The sequence below is a fragment of the Cervus elaphus genome, chromosome 8 (genome assembly GCF_910594005.1).
Source record: "Cervus elaphus chromosome 8, mCerEla1.1, whole genome shotgun sequence".
NCBI lineage: Eukaryota > Metazoa > Chordata > Mammalia > Artiodactyla > Cervidae > Cervus > Cervus elaphus.
The window spans coordinates 45,334,565-45,355,139 of NC_057822.1; the positions used below are offsets into that span (position 1 = coordinate 45,334,565).

At 42.2% G+C, this 20,575-nt stretch overlaps 2 long non-coding RNA genes across 7 annotated transcripts in view; one reads left to right on the plus strand and one right to left on the minus strand.

The window, feature by feature from the left end:
• Positions 1 to 1,469: 1,469 nt before the first annotated feature.
• LOC122698821 lies at positions 1,470 to 15,915 on the minus strand. Of its 6 annotated transcripts, none has more exons than XR_006342428.1 (5): positions 15,759 to 15,915; positions 8,764 to 11,599; positions 4,854 to 4,921; positions 4,063 to 4,211; positions 1,470 to 2,247 (listed from the first exon to the last, which is right to left on the minus strand). It is a non-coding gene; the product is annotated as an uncharacterized LOC122698821 (long non-coding RNA). The 6 variants fall into 6 exon arrangements; XR_006342430.1 differs by having other exon boundaries at positions 8,764 to 8,966; positions 15,759 to 15,907; XR_006342427.1 differs by having other exon boundaries at positions 8,764 to 9,025; positions 15,759 to 15,907.
• LOC122698822 overlaps positions 8,988 to 20,575 on the plus strand; it is a 79,357-nt gene continuing 67,769 nt past the window's right edge. The window contains exons 1-2 of the long non-coding RNA XR_006342431.1: positions 8,988 to 9,082; positions 11,698 to 11,758. This is a non-coding gene — a long non-coding RNA (uncharacterized LOC122698822). The remainder of the gene's footprint in view (positions 9,083 to 11,697; positions 11,759 to 20,575) is intronic.

Sequence of the window (20,575 nt, forward strand, 5' to 3'; positions counted from 1 at the left end):
CCTGCCCTGAAAGATTGTATGATGGCTGCATATAGAATGGCTGAGCCAAATCCATTGCCCCAACATGTAATGTGAAGTGAATAGAAAGCTTTTTATTATATCTTACCCTCATCTCCAACAGGTTATAGAGGATTGATCACATACAGTTTTTACAGTTTTTTCATTATTTTTCCATTTGAGAGGCTTCAATGTATCCCTTCTTGCTTCCTGAGCTATATATATATATATATATGTATATATATTTTGCCATGAAGCACTTTCATTTTTTACATGGTTTCTGTGTCAATAGCAACTTCCAGGAAACCCAGCTGTACAGTTAGCATGAAATGCTTGTTACATCTCTCCGGACTAATGCTTGGGGCATGGGGTTGTTTGCACCATTTTTCTCTGGGTGAATGCTGGGTTTGTGAATCCTTCTGACAATAATACCAGGTAACTAAGTAGCCGGGAATGACAATAACTTTTCGGTTTTCAATGAACAAGATGAGCCTGAAAGCTTTATCTGGTAGGAGTCCTCCAGTATAGCTTTTTTCCTATCTCATTCTTTGACTAGAGAGGCATTCTGCTTTGCCTTCAAAGAACTTTTATGAGCCAGATGTTAAACCCATATTGTATTTTGTGACTTTGGAAGGAAATCTGAGCACCTGGACAAATGCTAGGAGGTGCAAAATGTTTAAAGAATGGTAACAAAATGTCCAACTTACACAGTCTATTGTAAGCATGGGAGGCACTAGAATGTGATGAGTCCTCCATTGTTAGATCAAACAAAGCTGGAAAAAAACTTGCTTTGTTTTTGCCACTAATGAGATATTTCTATACACATGGAGTGTTTTAAAAGATTTCAAAGAAGCCACACTATGAAAATGCTATACACACAATATCTATACTTAAAAACAAAAACAAAAACCAAGCAAGATCCCATTATCTTAAAGACACTGAAAATATATCTTCTAATTTAGGCGTGAATCACAGTCCAGATGAAATCCCAGTGTTGTTCTGAAAATTTTAACCCAATTGTTTTGTAAATATAACTAAGCTGATGGTCAGCATCAGCTGCAAGACAAAATTTTAAGTATGCAGTGTTTTGTCCATTCTACACTCCTCTTTCCTTTATCCGTTATTACCTTGTTTTCTATAAGTCTTTCTAGCTATTAAAAATTGAGTTCAGGAAAAACTTTCACGATGAGATGATAACGAGTGGGTAGTTAGACTTCCACATAGTATGTACACTTTGTTGCTGTTCAGTTGCCAAGACGTGTCCAACTCTTTGTGACCCCATAGACTGCAGCACGCCAGGCTTCCCTGTCCCTCACCATCTCCTGGAGTTTGCCCAAGTTCATGTCGATTGAATTGGTGATGCCATCCAACCACTTCATCCTCTGTTGCTCTCTTCTCCATCTGCCTTCAATCTTTCCCAGCATCAGGGTCTTTTCCAATGAACCAGCTGTTCACATCAGGTGGCCAAAGTATTGGAGCTTCTGCTTCAGCATCAGTCCTTCCGAATAGTATTCAGAGTTTATTTCATTTAAGATTGTTAACTGGTTTGATCTCCTTGCTGTCCAAGGGACTCTTAAGAGTCTTTAGCTGGATGCAAAGAAGTAAATCTCCATCAAGGATATACAATGTCAGGAAAGCAGGAGGAGGGAAGTAGGGGGACAATGATCCTTTCTCACCATCTGGCTGACTCAAGGGACTGACAGATACCCAGCCAGCACTGTCCACATGTGTGGGTGGGGATGACGATGGTGGTAAGGGTGGGGTGAAGCTGCAATCATCATATAAGCCAGTCTTTAAAGAGGAGTCTCCCAGTCCTTCTGGGATGGAACACCAAGTCATCCGCCACAGGTATTTTAGATAAAGAAAAGTGGAGTTGAGAACTTCCCAACTCCGCTTCCTATTTCCAGGCTAGATCTGCCTTTATTTATTTATTTATTTTTGGTCATACATTGATATGAATCAGCCATAGAGTTACACGTATTCCCCATCCCGATCCTAGATCTGCCTTTATACCTACCATAATGTAGCACAATTTGGCTCATTTGTTTTTTCCTTAGAGTAGAAAAGAATGTGTCTGTCCATGGATGTCAGAGAAAAAGATGCTGAGAGACAGAGGGTGAAGACAGATGGCATATAGTTATAAACATGGACTCTACAATCAGTCGTCTGGGTTCAAATCTTAACTCTTCAGTTATTAGTTGTGTGAGTTTGAGCAACTTATTTAACTTTTCTGTGCTTTAGGTTCTTCATCTGTAAAACGGAAAAAAAAACCACTAGTACTGGTGTCATATTGCTGTGAATTTTTTATGTAAAGTAGTTAGAACATTGCCTGGCACTTATGAAGCCTTGTATAAGCAATAATAATAATAGTTTTAAAATTATAATATTAGTAGGGACATCTTAGATTCCAGACCTCAACATTTCAGTCACTCTTTCTCTTAGATGCCCCATGCCCCCAGCCCCAGTCTCCTTCTGCTGTATTCCCCTGGTGGAACCCCAACACCGGGGGACCCCAGCCGCCCCACCACTGACACTGCAGCCAGGGGTGCTGCTTAGATGCATGCTTAGATGTCTCTCTGATGCCGTAAATTTAACAAGCCAAAGAAGAACAGATCAACTTTTCTCCAAAACCCGCTTTCTTTCTTTCTCTCTACACACCCTCCCTACTTTTCTCTCTCTCTTTTTCTCCAGATCAGAATTTACTATCTCAAGAAATAACACCACCATTCACCCACTGCCCAATTCAGAAATTTGGGGAGTTTACCTTTAAATCCTCCATCTCCTTCTTTCTTTGCTTATTGATTACCTTTTATCTTCCTCCCGTCTCGTAGAGGTTTCTTGAATCCATTCACTTCTCTCCACGTCTTTCTGTTCTACCTGGCCTTTCTTTCTCACCTGAACTATGGTGCTGCCTTATCCTTGGGCGTCCCTTCTATGTGCTATACTCTGACCTTGAGGTCTTTGAATGGTCAAACTTAATCATGGGACTCTTGCTTAAAATCATTCATTAACTTTTCATTGCCTTTAGAATGAGTATAAACTCCCCTGCAAGGCCTTCCAGGCCCCGGCCCCTCACAGCCTCTCTAGCCTCCTGTCACCACTTTCCCCTTGACCCCTGTTATTCAAGTGTGTAGACTCTCTTGGACTCTGCAGAGATGCCTTGTTCATGCTCATCTCTGGGCTTCCCTGGATGCTGTTCCTTCTGCCTTGACCACTTTCCTTTACCCTATTTTTTCTGACAGATAATTTTTTATCCTTCAAGAGTCTAACCACTAGACCATCTCCCACCCCCCTCACGTCTATACCAACTTTTAGAACAGGGTCTGCTATATGAGAAGTACTCAAAAACCATTGATTGCATAAGAAATGAATAAACAAACAAAAATTCTGGTACTACATCTTTTCAATTGTCTCTGCTGTCTCACAGCTTATCAGAAACTCCGTCTATTCCCTTATCTCAAAATTCAGCTTCTCTATCAACTCCCCACAATTTTCTACACTTTTAAATTTAATTGACTAGTTGGAGTTGGGTAACAGTCACTCTAAAAGGCATAGTTTCCAATTTATCTTAACCACACCAGACCCACTTCATCACTAGATTCCTTTGTGGTGCCTACAGTACCTGTAAGCATCTAGTTCGCAACACCTGGAATGGATTTGCTCCCCAGCAATAGATTCTCCAAGCAAGAAGAAACTCAATCTCAGTCATGCCTGTAGAGTTTCCCAAAGCGTGCCGGAAGGCATAGGATGTCTGTGCTGGACATCCAGCAGAGACCAGAGAATGTTGTCAGCACCACCATCATTGCTTTGCCCAGTGTGGGTCCCCTGCTGTCTGGGCGTGTGCTGCCATGCTGGGGGGTGGGCAGGCTAGGCTCAGAGATGTTGCCTCACAGGGTTTCTTTCCATGGAACTGAAGACTTGGTGATAGAGACCCTAAGTCATAGCACTTAAATTTCCAGTTTCCATAAGCAGCCCATAGCCATCCTGCCATCCAGCCATCACTCTGTCCTGGGTCCTACATATAAGTAGGGTGCATCTCTGCCTCTTAAGGAGCTCTCAACTTACCATCTTCTTTCAGTTCTAAGTTGCCTCCTGGGGTTGCTCCAGGCCAGCATTCCAAACCCGAACACCAGCCCAAACTCTGGCATCATCTGGTTTCACCCCTTTCATTCCTGCCAGGAACACAAAGGATGCTTACTGCCCCCTTGGAAGGTCTGTAAGGGAAACCCAAGACTTTCAGAGACACAGTAACGGCATTGTGCTAGCTTGTATTTTACTTTTTCCTGATGAACCCATCATAGCAAAACAGTAACAAAATAATACACCCATCAGCATTTTTCTCAACATCTCACCCTGTTATATCAGTTATTTCCATTTCCTTGTATTATCTTCCCCACCGAACTGCCAGTTGCTCAAGGATTAGATTTCTTTTATTCATCATTTTTATCTCTAATCCTTAGCACAGGTTCTGCCATATAATATTTGCTCAAGAAATATTATTTCAATAAATGAATGAATTATAGGTCAGTCTTCTGAGTCTCTGAGTCATGTAAGTGGTCAATATTTAGGGGACTACAAACCCTAAAGCAGTTATCTTCAAAGACCACTTTTTCAAGAATAGACCAGCTCTGTAGAAATCTGAGAATCTATGGAGACAAGCAGTTCAATTTATCCCATTCAAAGTAAATCCCCCCTTCAAACATTTATTGGTGATAACTAGAGATTCCATTTCTGAGTAATTATTTCTCTTTCAGTGAGTCAAGGTCGGGATATTTTCAAAGCTATAATCTGGACTTAGCCACACCGATTTCTGTCATTTAAGATTATCCTTGAAATAGTGAATGCACGTTTCTTACCCTGGGGTTGAAATTCATTTGAAAATCTAGACATTCTTTGTTTGCTCCGGATGAAAGTTCACATTTCTCTGTAACACAAGTTACATGAACAGGTAAATTAAAACAAGTTTTGCACTGTGATTTCCCATTAATCATGATTATCAATTCATGAATTCCTGATAAGCCTGTTTGGTTAAATCTGATCTTTCACCTCCATGTTTAGAAGTTGAATTAAGGATAATTGCATGCATTATGCCACTTGTGACAGTATTTGAGCTGATTAGCTCCTGGAGGGCTGATTAGGTGAAGCTATAGTAGTATAAAAGTGTGCATTATAATAGGCTATGTAGATGAGCTCGTAGTGATATTGTATATGACACGAAACTAAAAGAACATATTTTTATTCAGATTAGAGACACTGTTAATTGTGCTCCATAAGCATCAAGGTGCATGACAGTCTCTGAGTGACTATGTAAATTCAGCCCCACATTTTTATCAACTGCCCATCATGACTCCTTTGCTCTCTGCTAAAGAAAAAAGAAAGCATAAACAGAAAGTTTTGGCAGGTGGGATAAAATGCACAACAAAGAACATAGCCCAAATTGCTTTCCCTGCGAATCCCCACAACTAGAGATACACTTCTAATGCTGAGCCTGTTTATTTTAATAAAGATCTTAAGAGAACCCCTAGACCATCCCACATCATGTAAAGCTTCTTGTCTCATTTTCTGGCAACACCTCCCACTCCCACACACTTTCCTTCTTATTAGCTTTTGAAGCACAATGAGATCTCACTCAGCTCTGGTGTTGCAGTTTGCTTCATGCTTTTCCTTTTGACCTGTTCATCATTGATAATTTAATCATGGTTGCTTCTGGCAGCCTCCGTGTGTGTATCCTCCTTCGTTTCTGCATGTGGCAATTACCTGATGTAATCTGGGCTTCTAATTTTCCTAGAGAGCATAAAGCGTCAGGAGTAGCTACTCTGAAAAGTAATAAAACAAACACAAATATTCCCCACCCCACCTGCTCTTGACAAGCCTTCCATTTGAACGCATATTTAAAAATGTCTCATCTTCAGCTGAGGAAATAAAGCAAAAATGTGATGTTTGGGTGTAGTGGTGGCTGAGGCCTTTTGAGTTATCTCAACCTAGCCAACTCAGGCCATTTAGAGAGGATAAGATTTTCTTGGAAAACCACTGGGAACTTTCAACAAAAAATTACCAAATCTGTCAGAAAGGTGACCTGTTAGAAATATTAACTGAGCTTTCTCTTTTTGACCACATTTACTTATTTTTAAAGTTTTTTCCCCCCTAAATATATATATTTTATAACTTGTATATTTTCTTATACTATAAGTGAAAACATTCTAAAAATAGTAAAACACTCACTTGGGAAGCAGTTTTTAAAATGTAGTTGCCAGGTGACTCTCAAAAGTGGCTATTTGATTTTTCTGCGAGGATCACTCATGGGCTGAGGGTATGATGAAGGTCGAGAGATGTGTAACGTAGGCTAGCCTGACCCTTGGTTTGGCTCATATTAATAGTGGGACATCCAGTTCATTGCAGTACCCTTGTGACCTCAGCTTTTCCATCAATAAAACAACAATGACATATACCACCTATATAAAATAGAATAATGGCCCTTCCAAAGTTGTTCATGCTCTAATCCCAGAAACCTGTGTACTTACTCTTGGAGACAATGGGGAATTTACCGATGTGGCTAAGGATATGAACCTGGAGATGGAGAGGATATCCTGGATTAGCTAGGCAGATTCAATCTAATCACAGAAGTCCTTAAAAGCAGAGAATCTTTCCTGGATGGGTTACAGATGAGTTGGAAGAAGAAGGAAGGATTCAGACCATTATTTTGAAGATGGAAGAGAGAGGCCAGGAGCCAAGGAATGTGGGTGGCCCCTTGAAGCAGGGAATGGCCGCTAGCTGACAGCCAGCAGGAAGACAGGGATCTCAATCTCCATTTCTGAGCTTCTGTTGCTGAGTTCTGCCATCACACCAATAAGCAAGGAAATAGTTTCTCCCTGAGAAACTCCAGAAAGAATGCAGCCTGCTGACACCTAGATTCTAACTCAGTAAAACCCTTGTTGGACTTCTGACCCACAGAACTGTAAGTGGAAACATTTGTGTGTTTAAACCACTAAATGTGGGGTATTTGTTACAGCAGCAATTAGAAACTAACACATCATGTGATGGGGGATTAGGAAGGTCTTAATCTTTAAAAAATTTTTTTCTTCTCCAGACTATTTCCCAGAGAGGGAATATCCTGAGGTTGCTCATTTAGCTATCCCCTGCCTTCTGAAGAGCATTCTGGGTCGGTTTGATTTTGGGATCTGGTGAAGGGCTTCCCAGGTGACTCAGAGGTTTCAAAGAACCCGCTTGCCAGAGCAGGAGCTGCAGGAGACTTGGGTTCAATCTCTGAGTTGGGAAGATCCCCTGGAGGAGGAAATGGCAACCCTCCCTAGTATTCTGGCTGGTATAATCCCATGCACAGAGGAGCCTGGCAGGCTACAGTCCATGGGGTCACAAAGAGTCAGACTCAACTGAATGACTGAGCACAAGGAGGAAGTGAGTGAGAGGAGAGGAAAGAGGGAGGCTTAATAGGGACCAAAGTCTCAGAGGAGGTTTTTGATCAAAAGACTGTTAGGAAGAAAAGAAACACTAAGTTCCCTATGGAGTTAGGTAGGCTAAGTCTCAGTAAGTGCCTGGGGCATGTGGGAATGTGCTGGGAGGAAGAGACCTTGTCTAGGGAGTGACAGGCCCAGGTCTATCAGTCTGAAAAAGGAGAGAGGCAGGAGGGAAGAAGAAAGAGGGAGAGAGAGAGAGAGACATAAAGAGAGAGAATTTTCTGGGGTTGACAGCAGAGGCTGCCAGGAGATATAGCACTTTTAAGAGCTGTTAAGGATTTTGGTCATTGTTTAGTTGCTAAGTCATGTCCGACTCTTTTGACACCCCATGGACTGTAGCCCATCACACTTCTATGTCCATGGGATTTTCCAAGCAAGAATACTGGAGTGGGTTGCCATTTCCTCCTCCAGGGGATCTTCCCAACCCAGGTAATGAACCCAGGTCTCCTGCATTGCAGGCAGATTCTTTACCGTCTGAGTCACCAGGTGACCTTGGTACATAGTAATACGCATTTAATAAATAGCAGTTCCTGTTATGATTAGGGAAACTGGAGGATATTATTGTAATAGCTTAACCCAGGATATGAAAGAGGACAAGTGGATGACAGTTGGTAAGACTTAATAGCAATTTTCTTTGGAATTGTTGACATAAATAAATGCATGAGCCCTTGATTATACATTTTCCAACAAATTCAGTTAATTGTGGTTTCATTTCTCAAACTGTTCTCAACTCCAGGACCTGCACAAGTGAAAAATAATTAGCATAAAATGCAGAGTAAATGAAAGTAATATAGAATCCAAGTGCTAGCTCCTCAGCATGCTACAATCATAAATAATGTCTTTGCTTGGAATCACACTTTCTGTCTTGATTTTTTCCCCCTATTTATGAGAATTCAGATTAAAGCTGGGCTTTAACACAGACCTTGGTCAAAACTGAGAGGTGTTAAAAATTGGTATTTGTCATTTTTTCCCTCTAGTGTGATACTCAATCAACTATCCAAGGCCTGTCTTCAGGCTGTGGTTCCTGCTTGGAGTGTTGACTGCTCCTACGGCACTCTCCCCATCTGTCGCTCCTCTTTTCAGGGCCTGAGAGAATCATCAGTTGAAGTCTGTTTAACAAGACTGTTTCCTCTGAACATTGCCTGCACAGAGACTGTCAGCTTTTGACTGAGTTTTTTTCACTTGTTCACTGCTTACATGATATAGCAGTTAGCTATAGCCACAGTTCTGCTGTGTAACAAACAACTTCAAAACCTCGAGGGCTTACAACAAAAATCATTATTCTTACACTCACATAACTCTGCAGATGACTTGGGGTTCAGATGCTCTAGACGAGGAGGCTCTGCTTCAGGCTGAAAGTCTGTTGGTCTCAGCTCCAGGCTGTGGTTGACTCCATATGTATCTCATCCTCCTTGGACTAGTGACAACCCAGGGAATGTTCTTCTCCTCAGGAACAGTTGGTGTGCAAGCCAAACCACATGTGCAGATTTCAAGTCTCTGCTCACAAACACTCAGTAACCAAAGCAAATCACGGAGCTGTGCCCAGTATCGACAGGCTGAAGAAGAACACACCACTCCCATTGGGTGAACACCGGAAAGTGATGTGGCCAGAGGTAAGTGTGCATTAGGTTAAACCCTGTGAAACTGCTATTTGATCACTTTTCACTTAACCAAAAAAGCCAATTATATATAGTTTGATCTTATACTATTATTATCTAAGGAAGGGAAGAACTGGAACTTTGATCCAGTCTACCACAGATGGCTATTAAATAGACTTTTATGGTTAACTTACTGATCTTCAACAATGAAGCTTTTAGTCTTTCACATTAAGTATGAGGTTAGCTTTAGTTTTTCATAGATGATATCCTTTATCAGTTTGAGGAAGTTCCTGTCCATTTAGTTTGTTGAGTGTTTTGATCATGAAGGGAAGTTTTGGTGTCTTTAAGGTTACTTTATGTATTCTGATAAATGAGTGATGTGTCAGGGTTCAGTTCTTGCCTCTTCAGTAACAATATTGGGAATATGTCTTGCCTAAAATAGCTCTTCTATCTGTTGTAGTTAAACTACTCAATTCTAAAATATACCTATGAACCCTGACACTTTTTAACTTTTAGAAAACATTCAGAGTAGGGTGAATGTACACAGACTAAAAATTTCATTAACTGTAAGCCAGCCTGCTCATGGCAAACTATACTTCTTTCCATCAAAAGCCCCTAACCTGAAACAGGTTTACTATTCTACAATTTCCCCATTTTAATTAATTCTCTTTAAATCTAATGTCAACTGAGGAAATTTTAAATGAGTTCATTAGTCCAAATACTCAACATCTTTTCCTCCCAGCAACTGAAATAAGAACTTAAAAATAAAGTTCTTTTGAAAAAATAGTTTATACAAACAACAGAATCCATGCACTGTGCATTTTAAATGTTTTGACTGAGTCTGAATCACAATAGCGAAATGAGAAAAATGTCCTTATAAACCTAACATCCTTCACCCCATTGTCTTTCATCTTCTAATTTAGCATCTGCTGTCTACTTTACTTATGCTTCTCTGTGGTCTGTTCTTGGGTTAAGTATTTCACAGAATCTGTCTCCTGACTCCTAATCCCCAATGATGGAAAATGAACCTTCTGCAATTGAGAAAATAAACAGAACAGCAGATACCTTATTGTGGTGAATTTTAACTTTGAGGATCAGAGACCCTTTTTTAAAGAAACGTGAGGATTCTATGGATCCTCTCCCGGAAAAAATGCAGACACATGCAAGGAAATAATAAAAAAAAATGGTATGCAATTTCAGTAAGTCTTCAGATGTGTACAGAGAATATAAAAATCCAATAAGTCTTTGAGTCTGTCAGTGCAGTTAAATAAGCAAGTGTACTAGAGAAATTCCAAAGAAGTAGGAAATAAGAGTGTTTTTTCACATTTGACTCATTTTTATATCTGGTTTAGTCTCTGTTCCCAACCACTCATCACTCTGGACGTCCCTGATGCTTCAGAGACCTTAGTCTATTGCAGGCAAATCCTAGACGCGCTTCTGCCTCATAATGCAGCAGGCAAGCAGTTAATGCTCTGGCGGATTGGAGAGAAATACAGACAGGGAAACAATATTTCATTTTGCCTAGGATCTCTTTTTTATTGAATTCCTTGCCCCTTTGTTCCTTTCTCTCCCAGCTAAGAGCTTCCTGTATTGTCTTGAGGATGGGAAAACACAAGTTGGGGGAAGGAGGAGGCTAATTTTTCAGTGAGGCTCTTCAATGCCTGTGACATGACAGATGGATTTGGAGGTTCATATAATCACTTTTTCCTTAATCATGCTGGCTACCACATGGTGCATAGACACAATTGGAAATGAAGGCTCACCCAGGAGGGATGTTTTCAGAGTACCTTATCTGTGCACAAGCTATGGAAAGTACAGACAGTTGCAGAGCTATGGAGCAGCCTTGCATGCTTGGTATAGAGCCCTATTCTAAAACAGTGCATGGATGTGCACACTCACACACACACACACACACACACACACACACACACACACACACACACACAGATCCCCCTTCTAGTCAAGCGATTGTCTTATAAAGATTCACTCTAAGAGAAAACATATCTTGATCTGAAAGATGCTGCAAAGAAAAGAAGACTCATGCCATCCATCAATCTCTGGCAACTGGCATTCAGCTCTCAGATAGACTCCTCTCTTTTAATTTTTAAATCACCTTATCAATCAAAGCACCGTATTGTTCTCAGTCTCATTTGAGCTGTTCTGAGTTGATCCTATCTACTTGTCTCCTACTTGCTTCTTGGATTTGCTCCTATTGTCTGTGTTTTATAGAAATCATTCAGAGGCTTCTGAGACACACGCTTAAAAGAAGGTGTTCATTTTTCCTTAGTTAATAAATACACGAATTTCCTTGGGAAACTGTGTTGGCCCAGTGAAGTTCACACTATCAATCTCTAACTCTGGGTCACTGTAAGAAAAGGGCGAGGCGCTAGCAGTGAACCACGACAAAAGCGCAGAGTTCACGTTGACGCTGCAACAAACAAAACCTAGAGGCGGTTCGCAGAGCCTTGGTGCGGGTGTTTCAGAGAATGTCCTGGGAAATAAAGCTTTATGGTGGCTCTGCCGTCATAAATCCTAGAGGAAATTAAACAGAGGAATACGCAACTTTTTAGTAAAACATCTCAACCTGGTTCTGATCCCAGGTGATCCACTTCCCATCCCCTTCATTTCAGAGTTTTCCTGAGCTGGGCTGTGTAGCTCTGGTCCCAGTCTACTTTGAAGAAAAACAAGGCGGTGAGTATAATTATTCTCTTTTGTGACATTAGACAGTAAACCCTGTACTACTGGTGGAATGGAGCGTTTTTTCCTCTTTTGCTTTTAGAGTAACTGTCTTTCTTTCTGACACTTTTGAGGGCAAGCGAAGAGGGAAAGTTATTGGTGCTTTCTTTTTTCATCTAAAACTGTTTTATTTGAGGTGATATTTTGATTACCTTTTATGGGCTGCATTGTCGTTTCTAATCAGAAGCCAGATATCCACACTGTAGTAAAATCCTTGCCACGTTTAGGAAAGCAAGAGAAAGGCAAGGGAAATAAGCAATTCGCAGGAAGAGCGGGGTTGACATACTGGATGCAGCATTGTGAAATTTGGAGCATTCCTGCAAGCCACGAAATGATACTCCAGACACCTGAATCCGTTAACCTGCCACACTGGTTGTCAAACTCACTCTCGGGAAGCAGCTATATAGAAAGATAGTATTTACTGTCTAGAAATTACACTTACTCAGGGACTTCCCTGGTGGTCCACTGGTTGAGACTTCACCTTCCAATGCAAGGGGATGAGGGTTTGATCCCTGGTTGGGGAACTAAGATCCCACATGCCTCGGGGCCGAAAAACCAAAACATAAAACAGAAGCCATATTGTAACAAATTAAAATAAGACTTTAAATAAATAAATAAAAAGAAATGACACTTGTTCAAAAAGGAACTAAGGCATTCCTAATGCCATGTGTGTTATTACATCTTATTTTCTGTTACAGGACTCAGAAAAATATAGAAAACATTATATTTAAAAATTAAATATACTTAATATTTAACTATTAAGTATTATATTGAAAAGGCTATTTAATTTGCTTATGTCAATTCAATATGTATCTAGACTCTATTAGGCCATTGTAGGTAGTTGTTAAGGAGAATGTCATGGTTAAAAAACATAACTTGCTCTCAAGGAGCTTAAACTGTACTTTAATGTAAGAATTACAATAACTTGCTATGGAAATGTCACCTAGTCCAGTGGTTTTCTCTCTGTTCACTGTCCAAAATTCCAACGGGGGAAAGACTGAACTATAAATAAGCGGCTATAGAAACTGTTCAGATGGACGGTGACCATTCCTCAGATCTTCCTCTTCTGAGCTGCCGTTCTTGCCCCTCGGTCTGTACAGACAGATCCGGCAGCTGCAGTGACACTTGTAGGTCTTGCCGTTCTTGAATATGTGTACTTGAAGACTGAATGAAAAACGCTGAGTGTCAGGCTGGAATGAATGACTTCTAATATCATGAAGCTACTTGCCAACTGCATAGGCACCACAGGGAAAGACTTGCTTTCCCACCATCCCTACGGCCTGTGTGTGTGTGTATGTGAAAGTCACTCAGTTGTGTTTGACTTTTTGCAACCCCATGGACTGTAGCCTGGCAAGCTAATCTGTCCATAGAATTCTCCAGGCAAGAACACTGGAGTGGGTACCCCTTCCCTTCTCCAGATGATCTTCCGAACCCGGGGATCGAACCCAGGACTCCTGTATTTCAGGCAGACTTTTCACCGTCTGAGCCATGGTTGAGGCCCCATGCCAGTCTCCATGCCTCAGCATGAGGCCTAGAGAAAGTCCTTTGAAATGTTTTTATTTTTTTTTCTCTACTCTTTCCAAGAGTCAATCTTAGCACTTCTGTAATTCAACACTACCAGTTGTCCTGTGTTTACAGGGACAAGCCTCACAAGGGCTCAAACCCAGCAGCATGAAATATGATTTCCCCAGTGTCCTCTGGCAGCTGGGGGTATGGTAACATTACACTCATCATGGGATGACCTGCTGACTACTTTTAAAAACATTCATCAGCGCCTAGTTCAATGCCTGGCATGGAACGGCAGATTTCAGTGCACTTTGTCCCATTTAATTCTCATCTCAACCCAGGGATGTGGGTGAAGCAATACCGCCATTTTATGGATGGGGGTGAGAGTACTGAGTTCCAAGGAAACTGGATGACTTGGCCACATGGACACTTAAATCCAGATCTTCAGAGCCATTTAAAAAATTTATATAAAGCTCAACTTTGTCTACCATTTATAACCCAAGAATAAAATTGAGCCTGAATTATGAAAAATCAATCACACACATTTGAACCCATAACAGGAAGGGAGCCAGGGTTGCACTTTCCCCTCAAGTTTACTAAACAATGTATATGTGTGTGTGTGTGTGTGTGTGTGTGTGTATAAAACTCATCTAGTTTAGCCTGAACATTGTAATATAACATTTCAGCATTTTCCATTAAAACCAAGAAATACCACATATCCAAGTAAACTAAAGAACACTGTAATTGCTCATGTTACAGAAATGTCATTGGATATGTTAGCAAAGAGGCTTGTCATTCTATATGCCATAAATATTATTGTTTGAGAGGGTAAAATGCACAGTTTTAAGATTCCTAATCAGTGTTTTTAAGCACTTCTATTGGCTTTTCATGATTACAGTTTCACTGGGTATTTTGGTTGTTCCTTTCGACTATCAAAGAAACCTCCACGTTTGTATTTCTCTAGGGACATCCTACCAGCTCTCTGAGCTCCAGAGTTCCTGATTTCTGCATGTCCTTCCCTATAATGTGCTCTCCTGGTGGCTCAGATGGTGAAGAATCTGCCTGCAATGCAGGAGACTTGGGTTCGATCCCTAGGTTGGGAAGATCCCCTGGAGGAGGACATGGCAACCCACTCCAGTATTCTTGCCTGGAGAATTCCATGGAGAGATGAGCCTGGTGGGCTACAGTCCATGGGGTCACAAAGAGTCAGACACGACTGAGTGACTAACACTTTCATATTTCCCCTATAATGTACATGTATGTCCCCAGAAAGGAGTTTCCTCTAAATAATGTCCCTGGTCTTTCCCCTAGGCCCCCTTTCACTTTTTCACATGAGAGGAGGGGTAGTCATGTGATTGAGTTTTCAAGGAATTAATATCTATTGGTTACGCTCCCCTAACGTGAACTATTAAAACACTACAAACACTGAAGTATCCTTCTCTCTCTGCCATGAAGGGAGGCAGAAGTTCTAACTAGATGGTTTGCTCTGCAGACCGAAGCTCTCCCTTTGGGAGGGAGTATCTGAAAACCCAACTTGGCCACCAGATTAAAGACATGTTCTCCAGTTGGTTTTACGTATAATAAAACTAACATTGAATCTTAATTTCTTAAGGCTTGGCTCTCAGTTGGCTGGAAGAAGAAGATGTTATTTATTATCTCCCAATCCAGCAAAGTATTTTTTAATATACAGAAGTGGGAGCTGCTAGGTTTTCTTAAGGCTTAGACTCAGAACAGCATTTTTGCCACAGGCTATTGGTGAAGCAAACAGATTCAAGATGAGAGGGACTGGAGTTTTCACACAAGGGCATGAAGACTGGGAGGCATGGTTCACTGAAAGTCTCTTTCAGAGAACAGCTACTTCATGCAGACTTTAGTTTCTGTGCAGCATAGGACTAGAGCCTCTTTTTCAAAACTCTTGGAGTCAGATATTTTTCATAATTCAGATTCTCTTAGATTTTCTGTATGTGTGTGTATGTGTTAGTTGCTCAGTCATGTCTGACTCTTTGCGACCCCATGGACTGTAGCCTGCCAAGCTCCTCTGTCCATGGAATTCTCCAGGCAAGAATACTGGAGTGGGTTGCCATGCCCTCCTCCAGGGGATTTTCCCGACCTAGGAATTGAGACTGGGTCTCCTGCATTGCAGGCAGATTCTTTACCATTTGAGCCACCAGGGAAGCCCCTCTTAGATTCTAGAGAACTATGATATATACACTGTGTATTATATCACCTGCCCAACAGAGTTTAGAGTCACACTCCATAATCAAGTACCTTAATAATTCTATAATTAAAAAAATATGAGTCAAATGGAGTAACAGCAGAATACAGATAGCCTCATAGAAGGTCAGATCAAGTTTTGGCATTTTTCAGAGATTTCAAATTGTGAGTAAAATATTATGAACTGTATTTTGAGTCAAAATAAGCTTTTAAAGGTAAAATAAATTTCTCCTACCTTGGGCATATACCTGCTGTCAGTTCAGGTCCTCTGGGAAGCAGACATCAGAGCAGAATTAAAAGTGTGAGCCGTCTGGGGAGAAATGTCTGTTGAAAGTTACAGGAGAGAGGGAACCAGAGCAGGCAGGGAGGGCCTTCAGACCAAGAGGCAGGTCTGATCTCCATTTAAGGGGGGTGGGGGGGGAGGCTAAGCAGGAAGATCCTCAGCAGCAGAGCAGCTCCATCCAATGGGGAGCTCTATCCACAGCAAAGGTTGCCTCTTTGAGTCCTCTTGTGTCGGCTGTTATAGCCAGACCTAGTCTCCTTGCCCTGGTCAGTCAGTGGCTGGGAGCTGACTGGGAAGGGAGGCTGGCATCATGCATCCCTGGAGGCAGTCAGTCAGCTCCTGGCCTTGGGCAGTTTCTCTCTAGAAGGGAGAGCTGAACTCCTTCCTCCGTGGCGGCCATCATCCTTCCTCCTTGGCTTCCACAGACTTAGTCCCTCTGGTTCTTAGTTTCCAGCTAACACAGCGCTCTTCAGGGATGCATCCTCCATGTAACTGGGAGTTCAACTCCCATCTCAGGACTATCCCATTAGTCCATCAGCCACACGGTATTGCTTCTACACCCACTGCCAAGCCTATCCAAACAGAAGCAATTGTATAAGGCCTCCTTCCTTGGCTTTCCTTTGATGTGAGTGGACAGTAATTTACAGCACAACTCAAGAAGGGACGTCTCTGAGAGAAGTCCCCCAAGGGCCTAGAAGGACTGTGGGTTTGTGAGTGTCTTGGGGTGGGGTGAAGTGGGGGCCAGGAAGATGACACAGTGCTTGGCAAACATGTGGAGTGACTTTCAGATCAGTGACCCTTTCTTGTGGATTTTAGGGCCCTGTCCCATCTCTCCATCCCTCAGCAACCCCCTGCTGCACACGTAGCAGTGGAGTGAGGAATACGTGAACAGTAACACTAACACCAGTTAATCACCTAGCCCTTCATAGTGCCAATCCCATGACATGCACAACTATGGTCCCCATCCCTGCTATTGTGCTCCCTGGAGACAATCAGCTTGAGGCTAATCCAGTATATCTTACAGAGCAGGGACCCCAGAGGAAACATGCCCCAAATCCCCGGCTAGTGACAGGATCGGGACCAACTTCCAGCCCAGCCCTTTTTCCATGACCCCGCTCTGCCCTTTCCCTCCTCATATTAGCAAATTCACTTCCACTTTAGACCTAAGGTGCTAATGGCAGAGCTGTTATTTTAGCAGCGTGTGAAAGGTCCAAGGGTAACAAAAAATTAAAGTCACACTTCTCTTTAAATAATTATTTCAAAGACCCCTTTAAAAATACATTGGATTTTCCTGCCAGATTAAAGTCCTGGGGAGTCTTCCAAAGATTTCTTGGCTGGCCAGTGAGCATTCTGCACCCTCCCAGCTCCACACTTCTCTCACTAACTGTTATGAAATCTTCTAAGGCACTCATGCAGCACATGGCTAGGAGTTGAGAAGAGTGCAAAAGAGATCTCAGAAATAACACTCACCAGATCTCTGACCAGTTTTTCCTGAGATGTGGGTAGATAAGTAACCTCTACGAATGGCTGGCCATCCAGAGTGGACAAACTGGCATAACTGCTCTGAGTGTGCTTTTGTAGAGTTTAATGTGATAATCCAATAAAACTTAGAGCAAAGTTAATCTGACACATACAGCGGTGTACATAATAGTTATTGTCCTACATGGTAATTAGGCATAAATGAAAGCAGCTCCCATAAATGCCTATAATTAGATTTGGAATCCCTCCATGGGTGGAGGAAACAGAGAATTTAGAAAATGCTATTGCATGCTTAATATACTACAACGTTTTTTCTTAAAGAAAATTGCCTTCAGCTAGTTGCTCTGATGCCCATTTTGTGACAGAGTTCTGAATCTTTCAGTGCATGATGGTTATTTTTTTTTTTTTCCTCTCTCAGCTGCTTCTCTAGGATTAGAGAGATAAGGAGGAAGGGACTGAAATGCACCATACGGCTCCTTGGAAGCTGAGCATATAGTTCTACTATCACAAGAGAAGGATTTTCAGAATGGGTGAAGGGAAAACGCTTTGAGTATAGAAGAAAATGACTAAAATGAGAATTCTTTTTGAACAGTTGAGTCAAATTTCTAGTTTTCATCTTTGTTTGGTTCGTCTCCTAACAGATGCTGATCAGTGTTAGTGTTGAGTTCTTGATGCTGTGGACCTCTCAGTCCCTACAGCCATGACCACACAGGGGGAGACCGCGGTCCCCCTTTTTAGTTGGTGAGCACCTGCCTCATGCAGCACAGGCTTGGGGCAGGAGGTAAGGGTCGATCAGGCAAGGTCCCTGTTCTCCAGGAGTCTGCATCCTAGGTGAGGAACAAGCCCTGTAAAGAGAAGGCTCTGACATACATGTGAAGTCACAGCGGAGTCTGCGGGGGCACAGGACAGAGATTGGAAGACCTCTGCAAACAAGGCGGCACTGCAATGGAACTTGGCGACAGGGTTTTCAGTACAGAAAAGGACAGGAGGGCCTCCCTCCCAGGCTGAGGGGGCGCAGAGAGATGGAGGCTGTGCAGGAAATAATGGGGAGCTGCTGTGGGGGAAGTTGTGGGAAATGAAGCTGGGTAGAAACAGCTCGGAAGGGCCCTGGACATCCGAGAAAGGGCTTGGACTTCCCTGTAAAGGCAACAGGAAACAGGGCATGCATCCCACACTAATGGCCTGGGGCTGGGCTCCCAGAGTTGGGCCCATGGGCTAACATCTTGGAACAGCCCCTTCTGTGGGATCCGTGCAAGAGTCCAGCTGCTCCTCGCTCTCCATCCTCTCCTTTCCACCTGTTCCTCACTCGAACTAGTGGGGCCAGCTGCAGTGGGGAGGAGGAGTCAGTGCAAACAACCTTCCATGCCAGCACCTCATCCTTCACACCACTGGTTCCCAGGCCAGAATCTCCAGCAGCTGCCACTACTTCCCCGGGGAGCCCAGACAGTTGTCGCTTTTGGCATGTGGAGCTGGTAGAGATTTGCTATTCCTCTGACTCCGGCTTACCCAGCTCTCTGGCTTCCTTGGGAAAAACTCAAGCAGACTTAGGGACTGACTTTCTTTATGTCTTTAGTTGTGGATGATATTTTCTGGGAAGATTCTGGTCTTTTTCCACAGATAGTTGTGGTTTTGGCGAGCTCCTGAGAGGAGGAAGACTCATGGTCTTTCTCCTCCACCATCTTGGCTGGTCTCTCAGGAGCTAATTTCGAGCAAGTCTGAGCTCAGAATCAGAGAGACATCCCAGCCTAGCAAGTGAACCCTAATCCCCACCTGCACCCCAGATGCTTGAGATCCTTCTTAGAATAGTCAAAGCCTTCCACAGTCAGGAGCCTGGGGGAAACATTATCCACTATAAATGAGTTTCAGTCTCACCAAATTGTTTCTTTTCATGTAATATGGTGGCACAATGAGAATTTTAAAAGCACAGGGCAGTGAAGTTGAAGGAAGAGACAATTCCCGATAAATGCCAGGCACCGTGATAGGTAACTTACATACATTATGTAAACTGATTCTCACCACAAGCCCAGTGAGATGGGTGTTACTGTTCCATCTTGGAAAAGAAATTAATGCTCAGAAATTTTAGGTAACTTGTTTAAGTGAGGCTTGGGATCCCAGAGTTGTCTACCTAGATGACCCTGGGAGAGAAAAGGAGAGGCTGTATGGGCCAATTTCTATGCTATGTAAACAGTGAGAGACAGGTTGTCCCAAGGGCTTGGGGGCACTGGTGGCCTGATTTAAAGGAGCTTGCATTTCAGTTGGGCATGAAATCCTAGAAGTTAATGACATCTGGCATTTTAGCTTAAGCACAAAACTGTCAAGGACTAATCACAGAATCTTAGAACTAGAGGATTTGTCTTACAAATGATCTTATCCAATCCTTGTTTCACTGATAGGGAAACCAAGGCCAAAAGAATGGAAACAATTTGCTAGGATTAGCTCATTTGTGAAAGAGCTGTGATGAGAGCCTCAGTCCTTACCAGCTGAGTGGAATATTCACTGCCTCCGCAATAGACAATCTCCCTAATTGTGCCATGCGATTTTTATGCCGTGTTTCTGCTTCCACTGGTAAAGCCACTGATAGACCCAGGTCTGGCTGGGGTGCCTGGTAGGGGAGATGGTGGATTTTGAGTGCCTCTGGCAAGGTCAGGACAGGGCGAAAAACAGGAGCAAGGAATAACAGTTTTTTCCCCCCTAAGTTTTAGTCCTGCCCATAAAATTTATGACAAATTAATGCCCTCTAGAAATAGTGGTAACTCTCCTCTGAAAAGTATTTAACATTAACAGAATAATTTTGACGTCAAACCAAGTTCAATAAAAAGGACTTTTGTCTAAATTCGTAATATCTTTGAGGTCTAATGACCAAATTCAGGTATTCCAAGGCAGTCATGGGATATGTGCTGAGACCAATACATTATGTATATCATTAAATTTAATATTCATGTAAATTATCTATAATCGTGGAACAGGGAAAGTTGTTTTCCCGACTGCCAATTGTCCCATGTTGTTTCTCTCTACCCCTGGGGAAATTTCTCAGAATAAGACATAAAACTCACTCATTCTAAAGTGTAAATAGCTAACAATGCTTAAAGTAATTTTCTCCCAGGAGTATTTTCATTTTAACATTTAAGTCAGATAAATTATGCTTTATTGGAGAAACAACAGGCTTTATTTCAAGGTGGAAGAGAACCTTCTAGATTTAGTAGAACGTTCTTGGTGCTTCTGAAATCACACTATACCAGTGATCCTTTAGTCTTTTAGCCAGAAGAGTCCTTTCTGCTTGCAAAAATAGT